This window comes from Equus caballus, chromosome 4, assembly GCF_041296265.1.
Source record: "Equus caballus isolate H_3958 breed thoroughbred chromosome 4, TB-T2T, whole genome shotgun sequence".
NCBI classification, from domain to species: Eukaryota; Metazoa; Chordata; class Mammalia; order Perissodactyla; family Equidae; genus Equus; species Equus caballus.
In genome coordinates, this window is record NC_091687.1 from 39,233,607 (window position 1) to 39,254,460 (window position 20,854).

The window sequence follows — 20,854 nt, forward strand, 5'->3', positions numbered from 1 at the left end:
CTGGGGACAGAAATGGAAGACCTGTGTGGATGTCAGGCATGGAAAGGAACACAGATTGAAGACTTTAATAAGAAAAGAAAGTGAAGGAAGGGACAGCGTCAAAATGAAATGAGCTGGTCTCGTGTGCGTCTAGCAATCAAGCCCCATGTTTCAGGGTCTGAAGAGGGTTGCAAACTGCAGCCCAAGTAAACTCCTCCTCAATCCCCTCTGTACGTCGTCATCAGATGTAGAATGTCTGCCCCACACAAATGACCTCAAAGCTGCTTGACTCCGCCTTTGTGCTCAGTTCCTGGTAGTGCCTCTGGTGTCTGGCCCCACTGTCAGTACTTTCTTGCTTTTGGTCTTTGTACGGTCCCTGGTGCTTCTTTATCATGGAAGATCACTTACTGATCCAGGGTCGGCAACACCAGGGCCGCCAGGCTCCACAAGCCACTAAAACAATCACAGCAAGGTTTTCTATATATATATTCCCTGAGAACCTCTAAAGAACATCTTATTTTCTTGGTGCTTGAAAGTAAAGGAAATGAGCCTCGCTTATTATTTAAAAGAAAGACATGTCAAATGAAAAAGGTTTAGATTTCATTATTCCAAGTCCAGTTTTTCCTTAAACATCCTCTACTTTGGCTTAACTATAGAATTCCAAGTCTGCAGGATGCTTTGGATCCCATATCTATATGTTTAGAATTTCTCTTTGGAACATTCCTTCAAAAATATCACCAACTGACATTCAAATAATGTGCATGTGTGTGTGTTTGTTGTGTGTGAGTGCATTGAGGGAAGGGCAAATAAGAGAAGAGAAAATGGGAAGCTTCAAGGAGGGAAAATGAGGAATGGTCTTGTTGCATGAGATCAAGTGGAGAACTGTGGTCAAAAAACATGCATGTTTTGGGGCCAGCCTGGAGAAATAAGTGGTTAAGTTCACACACTCTGCTTTGGTGGCCAAGGGTTCACAGGTGGTTCGGATCCCGGGAGCAGACCTAGCACCGCTCATCAAGCCATGCTTTGGTGACACCCTACATAAAACAGAGGAAGATTGGCAACAGAGGTTAGCTCAGGGCCAATCTTCCTCACAAAAAAAAACGTATATTTTGATTTTGAAATTCTTAGTTTCTTCTTTATTTTATACTCAAGAGATGATATCAAATTAAGTTGTATAAAAGTAAAACTATGTGGATCAGAGAACTGAAGCATTCTGTGCAAATTCCCTTGAACACCCAAACCAGCAAGCAGATCAGTGAGAGGAGCAAGGTAGCAGGACAGTTAGGTGTTGTTGCTATGACAACCTTGTGCTGATTGGAATAAGACTGAGGCATCATGATTCATCACTGACTCCACATTTTCCTTTTCCCTTCTTAACTGGCTCCCGAAGATTTGCAGTCCTTGGGTCTCAGTGCTACCAAGTCAGCTCACAGAGAGACACCACATAACCAGAGGTAGCTGTCCCCTAGCAAGAAAGGCACAAGTAATTCAGTGCCTGGGATGAACAGTGTACAAGTATAGACGAAGTTTAATCAAGGAGATGAAAGTGAGCAAGAATCATCAGAATGCCAAGCTGCCAGGCCAAGTCTTGGTAGACCACAACTCTGAAATGACAGAAGTAAGGCCATAAAAGCCAGATCAGTCTGTGAAGAGCAGATTCAGAAGACCATGAGTTGGTCTGATGACAAGAAGAACGACTATTATTGAGAAGAGAAACAAACCTTTGTTCAGAGAGTAGTAATGGGAAGTACTTCTCTACCAGCTTGAGCTTTCTCAACCATAAAATAAAATACCTGCCTTGAAGGCTGCTATGGGGACTAGAGGCACAATAAATCCTCTCCAACTGCTCAGATGAGTTGTCTGTGACCCTTTTTGAGGTAAACATGGGTGGCCATATTAAAAACAATTGTAAATTCTTGGCTGATACTGTTTTGCCTTAAAATGGAAAATAAGAGTTCAGGGTCATTGGCAAAGCTACAAGAAGCCCTTATAATAATTTTTATTTTTACAACAATAAAATGACAAAGATAGCATCTGAAATAAAATGATTTTAATGGTATTTAATATACTTAGTAAGAATGAGTGCCGTGGAATTCATTTCCGTTTGTCTTTAATCCTGCATTAATATTGGCAAATCACTGAAAATGACTTTAATAGAGAAGAAAAGGGAGGGAAGAGTGAAGGATTGTGTTTGAGGAAAAGAGTCTTTGACTCAGCTCCTCCTACGCTGAGGATCATCTATTTAGATCCCTATTTAGGGATTCACAATGCCCATTTATGCTTCTTCTCTTGGCAGTTGCCTTCATCAAATAGAATGGTCCAGGTTCCATCTCTCTTGAAGGAAGCGTGATGCATAAACTGGATGAGATTTTTGTTGTGTTTTGTTTTTATTTGGTTGGTTGTATTTTTATCATGTAGGGAGAGCGTAGGTTATCACATAAGCCTCGCCCCCCTTAACAGGAGTATCCCTAGGCCCTTGCTCAAAAAGAATTAGCTTCAAGGGCTTAACTTTCATGAAGGATATTTCCTCTGCAATATGCTCTTAAATTATGGCTAGATGGTGGAAATGCTGCTTGATGGTTCCATATTCTGACACGCTAATCCTGAGCTTCTTGACCTGCAGTCCATGGGTCTATTAATGGAATTCAGAAAGTCTGTGAACCAACTGAAACTGTATGAGAAAATCTGCATGTAGTTATATAGATGCATTTTCTGGAGAGAACTGTTTGGTGTTCATTTGTTTCTCAAATTTGGCAGTGACACAGAAGGTTAAGAATTATCATAATCTGAGTACTCTGTGCCTGTCCTCTTATTGGCTGTTGTACGTATCAGTGTTTTGCCCACTGAGGATTTAGTGAGAGTAGGAAAGAGCAGTGACATTGAAGAAACTTTTTTTGGCAAAACAAAAAAAAATCGTATTATCCAATTCTGAATGAAAAATGATTTCTCCTATTACATAGCAATGTGATATTCCCTGTGTAAGACCATTAAAACCTCATCAAATGATGAACTTAAAATGTGGACATTTTATTATAAGTGAAACTTACTGAAAAGACATAAATATATATTGGGCTCTAAGTAATGACATGCATGTTTAAGAGTGAAGTGTACTGATATCTGCAACTTACTTTAAAATGCATCAAAATAATAGGATGGATTAACGGATGGATAGAAGCATAGGCAGATGAATAGATATGTTACACAACGAACATGTCAAATGTTAATTGTAGAATCCATGTAGTGAGTATATGGATGTTCACTGTATAATTCTTTTGTTTTTCTGTATGTTTGAAAAATTTAATAAAATGTAGGAAAAATATATGATCCTAATATTTAGAGTACATCCAACTGTGTATGGCACACCAGACAGAACATGGGTGGAAACAAGTGAATGGCAGTTGATTTTATAACTTAGATATTTACTGATTCAATTTGGAGGTAGTTCTTTAGTGTGTAGAAGTAAATCTACACATGTTCGAATTTTAAGAGCAAAAGAATTTATGGTCAAGAGCGATTACTGTGATACGTGTGTACTTCTTAGCAAGATAGCCCTCCAGATAGTGACCATGATTGTATATTTTCTCCAGAATCGGTAGTGTTTGCACAGTTTTATTCAAGAGGTTGTTCTTATGTAAAGCTCTTCGTGCCATTAATTGTTTTCTAGTCTCTCTAAAGCTCTTCGTGCCATTAATTGTTTTCTAGTCTCTCTAAATATTTCTTTGCTTGACTTCACACCATTAATCTTAGTAATTTCCCTCTACTCTATCTGCTTCGGATATGTCTTATCTTATCTGAATCACCCATCTCTAGCGTGTAGACATTCTTAACCACACTACATCCCAGAAAGCCAAAGAGTTACCATGTTCTTTACGTTTTACCAGACATACATCAGTCCCTAAAAATCAACCTGTTAGAACTTTTCTCAATAAGGAAGTACTGAGAGAGACAAGATTTAGCTTTACCATGTTAATCCAAGCATGAGTAGTTTTATATCCTGCTTGGACCAAAGTACTCAATAGTTGATTATGAGAACTATATAAACTCTAGCACTAAAACTCAGGGAGGTTAGTAATTAAAAAATAAAACAGCTTTTCCATTTAACTTCTCAGGCCCTGGCTCATTGTGCATGATATCTCATGCAGAGCCACTGAATCTAAGAATTGCAAAAGGAACGAAACGAAAGCAGCCTATTGGAGCTGATTGGGCTCTTTTTTGTTTTTTGTTTTTTTTTTCAAATTTATATACTTCATACAATATACATTATATTTATTATGTTTAAAATGGAACTGTGGTGATTTTTTCCCTCATAATAACATGAAGCAACTAAGTCACTACATCTGTTTTTTTTCTTCCAAATGACTCTAGTGTTCAAAGTCAAAACTTTTGAAAAGGACTTTACAGAGCTTCATGAGACATGATAGGCGCTTAGGGTGCAATTTTAATGCCAACAGACTGGAAAACAAACAGCATAACCCAGACAAGACATGACTTTGTTCTTTAGCATCTGTGTGAAGAGGAAATAAGATCTTTCTGGGATGTGCTCCTGCTCACAGGTGTGGAGGAGAAGATGTCACATTCCTGACTTACCACGTTATGTGTGGGATTCTGTTTTGGGGCAAGGCGAAAAGGTATTGCATTGCCTCTCACAATAAGAGCTCAATTCACTTAATTCTGTTGGTGCTTTTGTTTCAGTCTGTCACAAGTAGACACTAAAAAAGCATGAGGCATCCCTTAATCCCGTGAGCCTGGTGTGTGCTGGCTACTGTCGCTGCATTCTCCAGCTCTGTTGCCAGTGGAAGTGAGAGACTGACCCCAGGCCTGCAACCACTGTTCTTTGCTCTGCCACTACACCACTGAGCTGTTGGCACTTTGTTTTATGCCAGGAGGCAACCAATTGTGTTGAGGTGAATGTCTTATTCATCAGACATTATAGGCTTCACATTTTTAATGAGCTGAAACTTCTAGTCCACGACATGCAACCACAGTGACTCAAGACAAGAGTGTAGTGATGATATTTTCTAATTTATTGCAGTTGCTCTTTAAAAGATTTGACAGTATTTCAGAACTCCAAGTGCTTCAGTTTGAAAGTCTGTCTGAGATTGTGTGCTAATCAAAAACAGTAAATCATATTTGGGTTATAAAGGACAACAGAGCAGTAGAGCTAGGAGTTACTGGGTATTTTTTTTGTTTGTTTTCCTTTTAAATATGTAGACATATATAAAGACGCAAGTAAATAAACTATGTATTGAATACCTAAGGCATCTTTCTGGTGCATGAAAATGTCCAAATTATCCCTGTGGGCTCTGTTTTGAAAAGTGTAGCCCGTGGTGTGAAGCTTAGTTTCATCGTTAGTCCTCGACACCCTGGATATTTCTCATAGGCAGAGTAAGACTTTTCAATAATAAATGTTGCAAAACTTGGCACTTGGTGAGCAGTCACAGTAGTCATTCGAAGAACTGGCTGCATTATCTGATTCAGAGGGATCCTGAAGAAGACAACTATTTACCCACAGACTTCACAGAAGCAGCTGAGCCTTCATCCATGTGAAAAGTACGTGACTGCCTTTGGGTTGGAACCTGAGGACTCTCTGCTCGAAAGCCTCTAAGAAACCTCCTCACTACGTGCAGAATAAAACCCAAACTCCTGAGCAGGGCACGTAAGGCCCTCCACTCCAGCACCCTCACCAAGCCTGTCAGCTTCCCTTGCATTTGTTTCCTGACATCCAAATATGTGCTGCCCCATGAGCCATTTGCTGCCTCCCAAAGCCCTTGGCTATGCGAGAATGCCCTCCTTCTTCCCTTCCGACACGTCACATTTTTATTTCTCTTTCAAAGCCCAGTTCTTCCTCACTGCGTTGGTACCTTTAGGATAGCACTTGCATTTTCCGTTTTGACTTAGAGTTTGTTGTTTTTCTAGCCACCATCCCCTCCCAAATTACTGAGGCTTCTGAGGATAGTAGTGACATGCTGGTAAATGTTTAACAGCCGACTCTCCAGAAAGAAAGCAGGAAAGCCTTGATTGATCATGTTTGTCTGTATCCTATGGTATAATCCCTCCTTCCATTGCCAATTTCAAGGGTAGCTGTGTTTAACAAACACCTTGCAAAATTTCTGAGAATTTTAACACTCGCTTGCAAAATTCCTGATAATTTTAACATTCAGCTCTTGTGAGCCAGTTCAAGCCAGCTCTAGACCACCACTGGGACCTTGCTTTAATAGTGTTATTGACCTCTTCACCCTAAACTCTGCACTTTGCTTAAAAATAGAACATCTATTGAGTTAGAATTTGAAATAGGCAGGCCAATTGATGGTTTGGCTCTGCCACTGCTCATTGAGCAGGGGTCATTTGCCATAGAGATTCAGGCAATATTTGTACTTCTTCTCATTTGAGAGTGGTGGCCTTAGCCATCTCCTCCATGCCACAGTGCACGGGCATGTGTGAATTTAAATAGATGGATTTACTGAAAGTGCAACTGAGAATTGTGGTGAAGAACAAGTTGATGTTTTTTTTTTCTTCTTCTCCCCAAAGCTCCCCAGTACATAGTTGTATATTCCAGTTGTGAGTGCCTCTGCTTGTTTTTTTGTTTTTTCTTGATGGTTTTGAATTCAACAACCTTGTTAGAGCAGAGTGTGATTCACTATGGCTTCAATAAAAACTTAGAGAGGAAAGCCTAAAACACAGAATCAAGGAGATAAGTGACAAATCCCAGGGAGGGTGGAGAGGAGAGAAGGCTGCGGGCTCAGTTTCCACTTTCTTTTCAACAAATCTTTTGCCATTCTCAGTGTTTAGCATTTGTAATACTTTCATGATGCACATTTTGAGGTTGGAATATCAGCAAGTTTTAGTTTGTGTAGTAAAGCTCCAAGCTTGCTGGCTTTGTTTTTATAATAAACTTGGAAATAGCAGCATATCAATCCAGTTGTTTCTGTTAGGGTGACCAACTCATTCTAGTTTACCTCAGTTTTAAAACTGAAAGTCCTGCATCCTGGAAACTCCGTTAGTTCTGGCAAACCGGGACAGTTGGTCACCCTTGCTCCCGTAAAGGTTGGTTCCTGTAGTGAATGCCGTGAGTCGTTAAACCTGGAACATACCTCCTGCTGCTGATATGCCAGAAGACATTGAACCAGTGACTAAAAGGATTGCGACTTTTTAAAAAGTCCAATTTATAAAATCTGTTCTCTTCTTATGGTCGTAGTCCTATTTTTCAGGCACTTTTATTAAATGAGAGAATAAATGGAAATGTATTTTGGATAGAAGAAAATATTATATGAGCACAAAATGCTGGCATTTATTTCTCGTAATGATACACATCTTCTGTAATCATATCTATCAGAACTCATCTTGGGTATTGTAGAAATATAGCAACTTATGGTGGGATAACCAGTAACAAAATGCTTTAAAATAACCAATTATAACTTTGTGGAGAGTGCATAGCAGATGACTTTACATGTAGACAAAGTCTTGGCTTCCACGAGTCAACGCTCAGTGATGTGTCCTTTGTCGAGAAGTTACTCATTGGCGCTCTTCATATTGTGAAGCGGCTGCATGGGAAGGAGCTGGTGGGGAGCTTGGCTGGTTGTCCGGCATCGGCATCCCTCCTCATGACCTTGTTGGACTTTGCTCACTGTCGGCAGACATTCCTGGTGCAAATAATGGCTATGGCAGTGTCCCTGGTGTGTCACCTTGTGGCAGTATCAGAATGTGCCCCACAAGAATAGATGTTTCTGCTATTATATGATATCCGTGTTCCTACCTGTGTTCAGCCAAATACCGCAGTAAAAATTGTGCAGCTTATGGGAAAAAATAGACTCAGGGGCAGACCACTCAAAATATATTCAACTTGATAACCATGGCATCTTAGTCTGTTCAGGCTGCTATAACAGAAAGACTGGGTGGCTTATAAAAAACAGAAATTTATTTCTCACTGTTCTGGAGGCTGCCAAGTCAGGATCAGGGCACTGGCAGATTCAGTATCTGGTGAGAATCCTCTTCCTCTCCTTGCTGTGTCCTCACACGATGGAAGGGGCAAGAGAGCTCTCTGGGGTCTCTTTTATAAGGGCACTTATCCCATTCATGTGATCCCCGCTCTCCTGACATAAGCTCCTCCCAAAGGCTCTACCTCGAAATGCGATCACACTGAGGATTGGGTTTCAACCTATGAATTTAGCAGGGACACAAACACAAGTACACAGCAGTGGTACAAAAGTACACAAGTACAAAAGCAGTGAAAACATTAATAAAAATACTAGCACAGTTTACAGGTGAAAGAAGCTTGTTGGAAACGTTGAAGATTCTGAACTTTGAATGATAGGGCAAAATGTGCAAAGATCGAGAGCTGTACAATAAACAATTCCAAGACAGAGCTGGTGGCCAAACCCAACCGAGAGGAAGCCTGTGGGATAAACGGACAGCAGGTATAGTCCTGTACGCTTCTTCAGCTGGCACAGAACTGTGTTTATGTCTCCAGCTCTTGGCTGCTGTGACTTGGTGGCTCAAAACTTCAACACTGGAAAGAAATTTCTCATGTGAAACAACGTGACTTCTACCTTATGCTGACAACATTCTCCATCTGCCAGTCATAGGTGATCTAACTTGTGCTACAAAAATGCATGTTTTAGTTTGCTGAATAAGATGGTTCATGAGACAGATTCAAACTGTAGGTCATCACATAGAATTCAAAACCCTTAGCAGGAAAGTTTCCTGTGCTTCAACACTTTGGACAATAATACTAGACAAGTTTTAATTTGAAAGAAAAAATCCACCCAAAATGAAGTCATATCTCCTCTCAGATCTTTTAATTAAAGTCAAACATGAACCCTTGTGTTTCTCTGACTGCTGAATACTTGGAAGTGGTTTTATGAGATTTGTGTGTGTGTTTTAAGTTGTAAAAAATGCACAGACTGCTGGATTACATGACTTTGTATTTGGTTTATTTAAATATAGTTTAGTAGGACTGCAATATATAAGGAAGGTTAAAGGGTTGGAATCCTACTTAATTAACTTACACCCACTTGGGAGCCAGTCAGTTGTAAAGGTATGCTGAGCAAATAAAGCTTCAAAAATGAAATCCCTGAGAAAATAAGCCACATTTGGTGAGGACTTGCCTATTCTTAACTTTGTCATTAAAATTCTTTCAATGAGCTATTTCATACCTTACGGTATATGGATGTATGTATGTGTGTTATTTTATGAATACATATGATTGTGTATATATATATATATATATATATATATTTACATATGTGATTTTAGAGAAAGATTTGTCTTGGTCGTTCTTAGAAGACCTAGATCAGCACTTTCCTGCACTCCTTGTGGTCTTCCCTGAGACAGGACGCACTCCCAGAGTTGCCAGCCTTTAGTCCACGTGTGTCGAAAATATTACCAGTGATTTACATTTACGTACATCTGATTTAATAAACAGTTATACCATTAAAATAGAGCTTTCTTTTCTATCACGGCTAATTACACATCATATAATGCTTAGTCTTTAATGAGGATTTCAATAAATATTCGTTGATAATGATGATTATTGTAGTCTCCTTGTGTGAAAAATGCTTTGTTTTGAAATGTTAGACTTATAGCTTTGCCTAAAAAATTTTAATTAAAATCACCACTTTGGCATGGAGCTTAAAATGTGCACAGTTGCTGCAATTAGTGCATTGTGCATCCATATGTATGTTACCAAACAGCTTTCAACTTAAAGGAGTTGGGCTGTTTTGAATGATGGACCTTCTGTTAAGCTTAAAACAAAGCCCGTCTATCTCTGCATTCATTTTAATTAGTATTCTCTTGCTGGTCTCAAAGATGTGTTCTCTTCTGGGGTGAAGAAGCATGATTACCATAAATCAGAAATAAGTTACAGAAGTAGGTTTGACTAATTTTCTACTTCTTTCTTTTCATCCCATTTCCCCCCCTCCCTCAAGGAGCTTCAATGCAATGTCAGAGTAACTGGAAAACACTGATTTCGGATGTTCTGAAAGAAAACCTATATTTCTAGCCAAATATAACATAATTAAACTCACTCAAAAAGTGAAGAAATTAAGCTCTCCTCAGGTTTTCTGAAATCAGTACAAAGTTTGAAACTTACCATTTTGAGTCCAACAGTCACATAAAATCTACAGTATAAAATTTGAGTATATGTTGTGTATATACAAATGAGTATGTGTGTCATATATGTATATATTTCTGTGTATACACATATTTTTACTTCAGAGGCATTTATACTGGCCTAGGTGCTTAAGGTTTAGCAACCTTATTTGTGAACTTAATTTTCGACATTAGCAAACTCAGCTACAAAAGATCAGTTTGGTTGTTTTTCTTAGTAGTTTAAGCAAAATCAAACTCAAAGTGGCACAGCTTATATGATCCAAAAAAATCTTCATTGAAATCTTGAGAATAAGATAAATGTGAAAATTACAAAGCAGAATTGAAACTTACAGAACATGTGGGTAAAAGAATTCATCCACCATGTGAGTGGAAAGGCATCAATCAGTAAGTCCGCCCTAGAACACCACTACAGCAGGTCCTGTTGGGTCTTTTTTTCTTTTATTCCACTATTATGGAAATTCATTCCCCATAGCCACTAGATTTGGCACAAAGATACCCTAATTTTCCATATAGTCTGGATTTTTAACTTTTATTTTCTTTTTTTAAAGCATGTAATTAATTACATACCTATCTTTAAATGCCTCCTTATATACCAGTATTTTAGATTCTTCATTTAAATAGAAGGTTGGAATTAGTCTTATTCTAGGTTGGAAACAGATAAAAGCTAGACTCCATCAAATGATATACATTGTTTTTTCCTGAAGATAAGTTCATTATTTTATAATTCTATACAGTCTTTGCTATTGTGAAGTAGCTTTCTTTCTGTCAAATTGTAATAATTCTTTCCTCTCTGTCAGGCATCTTTATAAAGGAGTCTCTCAAACAGAAATGAGTGGATTACCCTACAGCTTCACATGCATCCTGGTGAACATCCTGTTCACAATTTAGGCGATGGAAGGGAAACCTACAATTGTTTTAATTTGGAACCAAAATAATCACTTCTCTACAGTGAGGTTTAGAGGGGAAAAAAAAAAATGGGCCAGAGTCTTCCTGTAGAAAAAAGAATACCTCGTGGAGAGGCAATACGGCAGGAAAAAACAATAAAACAAACATAAAACCTTAGAGTGGGTAAACAGGCTAGTGAAAGAGAGACCATCTGATCCCATGCAAGCACCCTGAGCTGGCGTCCTCTGCTGTGTCATCCCGCTGCCGTGTAAACTGCATGTGTGTGTGTAGGGGTGCGTGTGTATGTACACACAGAGATTTAACAGGGAGCACAGAGGGAATTAGAAAGAGCCTGGCCCATTTTTAATTTGGGTCTGTTTGCTTGCATTTAGCACTTAAGGGCTTCTACATTCAGTTTGCTCAAAAGAGTGATGAAGCACTCCTTGCTTATGCCTCAAATCAGAAATGCATGAAGTGCAGCTGCAGAGATAATACATTTTCCCCAAAGGCTTTGGCTGAGCAAATTAGGTGTCAATGGGGTGCCTGCGCAGGCAGTACTCTCTCTAATTAGTCTCTTGAGCCTAGTTGGTGGCGGGTATGAGATGATCTAATCAATTGGTCTGTGTCTGATGGTTCGTGTAAAAATCCTACCAGGCAGACTCTCTCCCACAGGTCACCCACCTGCACAGCGGGACTGCTCATTTTCATTTTTCATCTCCTCCATCACATGATGCTCACAGTTGGTTTTAAGAAAATTGAATCCAAAAAATATCTAGTTCATAGGGCACATGGGTCAGAACAAAGTTGCATTATGGGTACCAGCAATCCAATTAATTAATATTTATAGCTAAGAAGCCCTATGTAGATATTTCTGAATAAGGATTTTATCAATAAAATCCAATTTCTTGTTTAAAACATTCATTTCCAGAGAAAGAACATTGTAAAAGCAGAAAGCAAGATAAAAATGGCATCCATTAATCTTATGATTCATATACCTAGGAGTTAATGTGCACATGGTTGAGCTTAGAATCCATATTCACTGTGTGTGCAGTCTATTTTAATAATCAATTAAGTGGAAGGGAAGGATTTACTATTGCTATTATATTTTGCTTCCCTATGAATGTCTTATACTCTCTCCTACCACCTACGTCCCCACCCATCAAATATATAATTATATTTAGATTTTAAGGAATTTTTCTAGCAGTAAACTGACCTACCTTATACGTAGTTCTTGAAGTCTGATACGGATGCTGATGCTGCCAAAGGAGGAAGAAGGGACATCCCACGCAGCTGGTGAACAATATCAGGCAGAGTGGTTGGCACAGTTTGGGCTTTAGAGTGATCTCACAGAGATGGGAAAGAGTCTAGCTCTCGTTGGGACCTCCCTTCTTTTTTTATTATTAGTTCCTTCCATTAAATATCTGAGCCCAAACCTAAGTAATGGACTTATCTGTAATCACTGTGTTCACCATTTATTATCCATTTACTATTACTATGTATTATCCGTTGTTATCCAATTCTGCTTATGCCTTGGGTTAGGTACATGCGATTCTCCTAGAAAACAAGGACAAACACCATCAATGGCTTAAAAACAAACTTAAATCAACCCAACAGGACAGTAACATGCCAAGGACTATGGTAACAACATAGTTTGTTGTTCCATGAAATCAGATATACTGAAAATCAAATCATTCCTTTCAAATAGAATGTCATGGAATTAAAAAAAAAAAAAACTTTGGCCTATAGGAAGGTGTTGATCCTACTCACCTTTCTCAGCCTGTGGGTATCTGTGGCTGGCCTGCTCTGTAAATGGCATTGTGCTCCTTCAGCAAGAGCACAGGCACAGCATTTGCCCTCCGTCAGTGCGCACTGGGGGAGTGCTACCTCTGAGAACACACTCGACTCTCAAGTTTTCAGATTCTACCTTTCCCCTCCTGTTCATTTAACAACTGTTTACTGAGTACCTGAGCCAGGTCTGAGCTATGCTCTTGGGGACACAATGGCCAAGAAAACCAAGCTTAATCAAGAACATAATGATGCCCCCTTACTTGCTCCCTCACAGGAAATGTACCCAGACCTCAGGAGGGACCAAATGAGGTCACCAAGACTCCATTCTCTTGATTAAAGTAGTGGAGTAGAGGAGAGCCAGGCAATGACTGCATCATTTGGGTGTGGTTGTGGGAACTCCACGCCTAGGCAAACAGACATGAGGACAAACCCACAACTCCCATTGGCCTTGGTGAGCAGGCTTTCTGGAGAAGCTAGAATCTCAGCTGCTGTTTAAGCTACATGAAACAGAGAGGGCATTTTTGTCATCTGCTTAATAAAATGTCACAGTTGCTAGTGGGATTGGGGACTGGTGTGCTTGAAATATTTCAGAGACAAGTGCTGTCTCTCCTTGATGTTGTGGGCCTCAGAAAAGATGTCAGTGCCTAAATCAGAATGCATGATTACATGCAAACAACAGATAGACCTAAAGGTGAATTTTCTTCATTTCCCTGGAAGAACAAGGGTGGCATGGGGGCTAAGATGGTTGTTCCCATGTAAGCATTTTTGCTAGGGTAGTGACTTCTTTAAGAAGAGGTTTGATAAAGGCATATCTGGACAACATGGCAGGGGTGAGGGGTGGCCATGTGAGCTGCATAGAGAACTATCCTACAGGCAGCAACTATTTGCAGTAACAACTGAGGATTTAGACTTAGTGGTGGCAAAGGACCTATGTGTGCTATCCATCCACCCCCAGGCCTCTCCCTCTACCTCCAAGCTTCTCCCAGAAACTTAAGGTAAAGGCTATTATTTACATTTGGCTCAGTCACTGATGACAGAGAACTCTCAATAGTGGAAGTTTACCTCTACGTCACATCATCAACAAAAATTAACTCAAAATGGACTGAAGATCTAAAACTATAAAACTCTTAGAAGAAAACATAAGGCTAAATCCTCACACCCTTAGATTTGGCAATGGATTTTTAGATATGACACCAAAACCACAAGCAACAAAAGAAAAAATTGGAAAACAAGGGTAAATTGGACTTCATCAAAAGACACTACCAGCAGAGTGAAAAGGCAACCCATGGAATGAGAGTAAATACTTGCAAATCAAGGGATTAATATACAAAATATATAAAGAACTCCTACAAATCAACAACAAAAAGACAAACTACCCAATTTAAAAATGGACAAAGGACTTGAATAGATATTTCTCCAAAGAGGAATACAGATGGCTAACGAGCACATGAAAAGATGCTCAACATCACTAATCATTAGGGAAACAAATCAAAATCACAATGAGATACCAGTTCGCACCCATTAGGATGTCTGTAATCAAGAAAAAACAAAAACAAAAAACAGGAAGTAACAAATGTTGGCAAGAGTGTGATGAAATTAGAACCTTTGTAAATTGCTGGTAGGAATATAAAATGGTGCGGCCACTGTGGAAAATAGTTTGCCAGTTCCTCAGAAAGGTAAACATAGAGTTGCCAGATGACCAAGAAATATAACTCCTAAGTATTTACCCAAAAGAATTGAAAACATCTACTCAAACAAATACTTGTACACAGATGTTCATAGCACACTATTCACAATAGTCACGAGAGGAAAACAACCCAAATGTACATCAACTGATGAATGGATAAACAAAATGTGGTATATCCATACAATGGAATATTATTCAGTCATTAAAAAGAATGAAGCACTGATACATGCTACAACATGGATGAACTTTAAAGATATTATGTTAAGTGAAAGAAACCAGACACAACAGTTCACATGTTGTATCATTCCATTTATATGAAATATCCAGAATAGGTAAATACGTAGAGACAAAAAGTAGGTTGTTGGTTGTCAGGGGCTGGGACAAGAGGACAATGGAAGTGGCTGCTTAAATAATATAGGATCTCCTTCATGTGTGACAAAAATGTTTTGAAACTAGATACACCTGATGATTACACAACATTGTGAATGTACTAAATGCCACTAAATTGTATGCTTTAAAATGGTTAATTTTATGATATATGAATTTCACCTCAATTTAAAAAAAAGACGGAAGGTTAACCTTCCAAAAAATCATCATAGTAAATTGGGAAAATGAGCCACAGATGGAGAGGATGCATTTTAGTGGTTCTTAATTGTAAGACTGGAACTTCTCCTCTCTTGGTCAAGGTAGTGCCATGCAGGGGTGAAGTGCTGATCCTGCAGCCTGCATGGGCAGCAGTAGGGCGATTGCACTGTGAGGTCTTAACAAAAGGCCAAAGTTCCTTGGGAAGATGACAGTGTGGCACTGTAGAAGGGGACAAACAGGCCTGATCAGGCCTCGTGACCTCGAGCTTAAACTAAAATGACTTGGTTCTGGGGCTTCCTGGAGCTGATGTGTCGAACCTCTGGGCTGTGTGACTGACCCTCTGAGTGTTTCTTTTCACCCTTCCTGGCAAGACATTCTTTTCCCACCCTAGAGACTCAATGAAAATGCTGAAAGACCAAAAAGAAATGTGGACAGGAGCAGAGTGAACATTCCTTCTTTCTTCTTGAACTGCTCACATGGAAGTGGTTACCGAGTTTAAAACAGGCATCATTGGAAACGCACAGTCGTATGCAGGATGTTGGGAAGAGGCTGGCGATTCAGGTCATGCTGGCCAATTTTCATTCTGCTGAAACTAGGTCTGATAATGGGCAACCGAGGAATTACATGCAGCTGGGTTTTTTTTTAAAGCATATATGTGATCCATTTTTCTATTTCATGTTCATAAAAATGAACACGATGATATGTCCTTTTAATGGTCTGTATAATGCTACAGGCACTTAATTAAGACCAGTATTACTACTAATGATTTGGGGAAGGAAATTTGCTGAATTTCTTTTTCTCTAAATAATCCAAGAGGAGGTTAGACCATTTTAATTCATGGAGTTAAATTATTTTGGGGGAAGAAAATGCAGTCAGAAGATTTGTTTATCATGGTATAAGGACTGTTGGTTAAGGAGACTACTCTGCCTCAGATATCTGTGCCTGGGGTGGCTGTGCAGAAAATGGATAGGCTCACTTTGGCTTGACCAATTTTGATGTCTCATGTAATTTAGGAAAAATGAATGATGTGAGGTTTTTTTTACATATAACAGTTTCCTCTTTTCCTTTTTCCAGGCTTAAGTTGTCATCATTCTGGGAAGAAAAAAAAACATTAACGAAGTGGCCGATAATACGAAGGGAATCATGGATCAGTTTCCTTTCACTCCTGGTGGTGGATTTCACTTACAAGAAAATTGAAGCTGGCAAGACCCTGTTTTCTCTGCAATTTATTTAAAACCTTGCACGCATTTGGATACCTTGTGATTTCCGAGAACTATGTGAAGATTAAGCTTTGCTTACTGATACATGGCATGTATTCTTTTCAGTCTTTTGTGTTTGATTTTGTTTGATTTCCCTCTGCAGCACAGCGTCTCTGGAAAGGTTTTTATGCTTTCACCAGCCATGTCTTAAATACGTTAAGACAACACATTTGGTGTTCGCACTTCTTCAGTAATGTCTGTACTTGAAAGCCACATAGTGGCATAAAACAATGCGTGTTTTCTTTGAGAGTGGTGCACATTTTGCAACCACTAGGAAGGAAATTTTTAGCTACAGCAAACCCACGTTCTCTGACTGACTTGACAACTTGGTCCCTGGCTGTGGGGCTCCACTTGTCGCTTACCTTTTGAGGACATTTGCAAATATGGTTTTTCTTGGAAATAACTATACATTTACACAGGATGTCGGAATCTGCTTAGCATTCTCAAGCCACATAACACGACTGTTTTTTGCGTAGGTTGGAAGTGAAGAAACAAATACCAAGCATTAAGAACAAAGGCAGGGATAAATTGCTTACTTTTCAACCTCTGGAAATTGAGGTAACTTTTACGTGTTTTCTGAGTCTTGTCAACATCTTATTTTTCCCATCCACTCTGTTACACTTTGTATTTTTCTAAATGGGGAAAAGAGGAGGAACAGAATGTTTAAAACTTGGATGCAAAAAAATTGTATCCGCTGGATGAGCTCTGAAAGCCCTCTTTGCTAGTTAACGTTTAAAAAGCAAATTACAAAGGTATCCAGAGTTAAAAATTTACATCAACGCACCTTCAAATTACATTTTTAAGAAAGATTCTAAGCTGATTGGAAGACATCATTGTGTACCTTAACTTTAAACTGTCTGTGAGAAAAACTGTTCGAAAGCAGGTTTCAGAAATAATGCAGGAGTCTTGCTTTAAAGACTGAAAAGGGAAAAAGAAAGGCGCAGCTTCCCTTGTTTAAGGAGTTGCGGGGCCTTGGAGGATGAAGGTGAGTATGTGACACGGAGGACAGAGTGGATTGGGCATGCGTTGTGCTTTGATCCAGAGGGAGCGCTGCCTGGTGTAGGCCGTCTCCCAGTGGGGCAGGACTTGCTGCAGAATCCCAAATAATACTGAGGCCAAGGTTGGGAAATTCCTCTAAAGCATGAAACCTGGCTCCTCAGGATACAAGTTCCTATGGAAATACCTTTGTGTACATTGTTTTACATTTTCCTATTAGTCAGAAAGGAGAGACTAAGAGTTTGAAATGTGTCACACTTTTTATGATGAAGACTAGGAATTATGAGCCAGTTTGACAAAGACTTTCTCTGAGAATCAAGTGAGGGAAAAGCTTTTCTACGGTCAAACCCAGTATACTTAGGAAATTGGACCCAGAATTCCTAAACATTAAAATGGTACCTTCCCCCGAGTGAGGGGTGAGTATATACGTCAAGGTCACAATCCGTCCTATCCAGAAGTAGCACTCTTTGTAAGCTTCGAAGTGCTAAGCAAAGAATTATTTACTGATTGATTTTAAAGAGAACCAAAGTCACCCAAAGCTAGAATGTTTGCTATTTGCTACCTAGAAATCCTTTCCATTCTTCTTTCATATATTCCAACCCGTTGGAAGTCTTTGGAGGTATTTTGATTTAACGTGTACTTAAATTAGGATTTCTTGAAGTAAACACAAAGAGAAAACTTTACATGCAATCAAAAACAGCCTTTCCCGTGATTTGTTTTGAATTATTCATTTAAGGGAGAGGCATAACTTTTGTATTTTATAAAGTTTAGAACAACTGATGATGAAATCTTGCTATTTAATAAGCTTTCTAACTTGAAAATTTGAAAATATTTAATGTTAAAAGACTTCAATTAGGAAGGTTAGAGTCATTCAGCGATATATGCCCTTTCATAGGCAGCTTCTCTTGGGAAATCAAACATGATGCTACGCAGTGGGGGGCGGGGGATGGGAGGGATCTGTTCTTACAGAAACGTACATGTCAGAGGTTTGGGAGGTTTTTAGTTCCCCATCTTTGCCATTGGTACAGGACATCCAAAGTTTGGTTTGTCTCTCCTTTCCTCTCCCATTTGTAATCACATTCTCCATCTCCTTTTCCCACCTTCTCTTGCTGAGGGCAGTCGTAGAAATCATTACAGACTGTGTTCATTAGCAGATTTATTATTCTATTGAGAAAGCACTGGAATGTTTTGTGAGACTATTTTTATATGAAGGAGTAGCTTGATTTCAAACAGCTGGAATAGTTAGAACACATTAGCATGGTGATTATATCAATGTGACATCATGGCACACACAGTATTCTGAAAGGAAATTTGGGACTTAATTTCCATTTTCTTAAAGGAACAGTTTGGTTAACTTAAAAATACAAGATACATAGGACATGAAAACAATGTTTGCAGTGTTCAGAAAAAACAGAGGGTATAAGGCAGGGGTGGCTGTCCATCCACTGATACAAGGTTGAGAAGCTATTTCTACCTCCCAAGAGTGATAAGAAAAGTTTCCAGGGGAGCCTCCAGGCTTGCAGAGAAAGCAAAGCCTCTTGGTATTCTTTCCTCGGTGTGTACCTGACAGCCAGTGTAATCGATATCCTAGGTAATGCGTCTACATAAGATACTTATCTGTGAATATTACTGGTTTTGTAATCTTTGTTATATAAGAGGATGTTTAGGCTGTACATACTGGGGTAGATTATTGCCTGCCCCCTATACATAGGAATATGCTGCATAATTGAGCATAACTTCCATCTCCCTTACTGGCTTGTAGGCAGAGGAAACCGTATATGTTACTGCCTTGCAATTTTCTCATATACCAAAAACAAAAAAACAAACAAAAAAAATCTCAAATAAAATAAGCGGTCTCCTATTCTCCCCTTCCCACAGCAGCGTATTTTAGAGGCACATACAAAATCTACATTCTCTAGTTGGGAGTGGATTTTTTTATTTTTCTTTTATCTTTTTTTTGTATGATACACTGAGATGTGTACTTTCTACAGGGGGTCGGTAACTAAGAAATCTGCTAGCATCATTCAAAAAACTATTATACTTCAAAATGACACATAGTAAGGAGGATGGAATAATACATGTTGCATATTTGTTACCAATTGTAATTTGTCTGTATTATGAAAGATGTAATGGTTTGTCAGCTGTCACTGTTGTTTCCTTGTAACATGATATGGAATAAAGTATAGCAGACTCTCTGTATGTTTTCTTGGTACATTTTCTTGGTGGGTGCCAAATAACACCATATACTGTGTCAAAGAAACGTTGTCTTGAAAACTCTTAGTCGCACCGTTCTTAAAGAGTGAAATAAGAGAGCAAATACTCAATGCTCTTGGATGTGGGAAGGCGTGAGTTAGCTGGAATGTTCCAAGAGTCTGTTGAACCCTCCCTTGCCTTGAGTTGCTATGACAAATTTAGGTAAAGGAGTGGAGGCTGTGCAAAACAAATCTTGTGAGCCGCTGGGTCCTCACAATTCCCCCAGCTCCTTACTGACATTCACCACATGTTCCAGGCATCTGGAGCTGATCTGGTTTTGTTTAATGGCAATCCTATTTATATTTTATTGCCTCTTTCTCAGTTTTTTTGCACACATCCTAAGATGAGGTGAGTAGGTTACCCTCCACTGAATACAAATCAAAGCTTCAGCATGCCTACAGACTGCCAGAAGCGTTACTGTTCTCGAGCTGAGCACACTTCTCTGAACACCACCTAGTGGGTGCCTGCACCTGAATGGGCAGGGCACTGTGGGGAGCCTGTACTTGGATTGACAATGCCGCCTTGGGAGGCCGGTCTCCTTTCTATCATCACCTCCTCCTCCTTGTCAGATCTGTCAGTTTCATAACTCCAAACCAACCCCAATGATTTGATAAATTGCTAATAATGTTCATGCCAGATACTGTCATCAATTTATAGATATGATATTTGGTGATTTAAAAATGTTTACCCTTGAAGGTAAAAATCAAAGTTCACGTCTCATGTTTAGAGGACCCAGGACCTCTGGCTTTCCCCTGGGCAGACCCTCACCAACCAGCAGCAGCTACCTCAGGTTTCCTTTCCCTGCTCCCCTCTTAGAACTGCTGTTATTTCACAGTTGGTAAGCCCTTCACAAGCTAATGTTCTCACAAAACCAAATCTAAGTGTTCTCAGCTGATGCATAGTCCATTCCAGAGAAGCTCATGAGAACCACCACATCTTCATCCCCCCAGCTACCCCTGCTGTTTCCCCTAAAACAGCAAGTCTTCTATGCCAAAGGTACACACATTTTCACACAGTCCTGCCACCATCAGTGGATTCTGAGACAGGAGATTGCATAGTGGCAGACTTCGTGGTAGAGATAATAGGCAAATTTCTTAGTTAAATGGGAGCTGTATATTACCCTGGAAACTGATTAGAATTATAGAAGTGTCAAAAGAATACCTTGTTCCTCAGAATTGTTTCAAGGGAGCAAAATGTGTGCCACTGCCCCACTTCAACAGCTGCAGAAGCACCTGTGCCCGTTGCTGAGGTCATTCCCAGCAGCCTCAGTGGTAGGTTCACAAGCACAGAGCTCAACTGTGTGCCTGGGTTGATT

At 39.4% G+C, this 20,854-nt stretch overlaps 1 protein-coding gene across 3 annotated transcripts in view; it reads left to right on the plus strand.

Annotated features, from left to right (window-relative positions):
• Nucleotides 1-19,481, plus strand: part of CDK14 (cyclin dependent kinase 14) — a 549,770-nt gene extending 530,289 nt beyond the window's left edge. For all 3 annotated transcript variants that reach the window (XM_023639167.2, XM_070264493.1, XM_070264495.1), the window contains one exon: nt 16,106-19,481. The gene's annotated coding sequence lies outside the window, so the exon portion shown is untranslated. The remainder of the gene's footprint in view (nt 1-16,105) is intronic.
• The last annotated feature ends 1,373 nt before the right edge of the window (nt 19,482-20,854 follow it).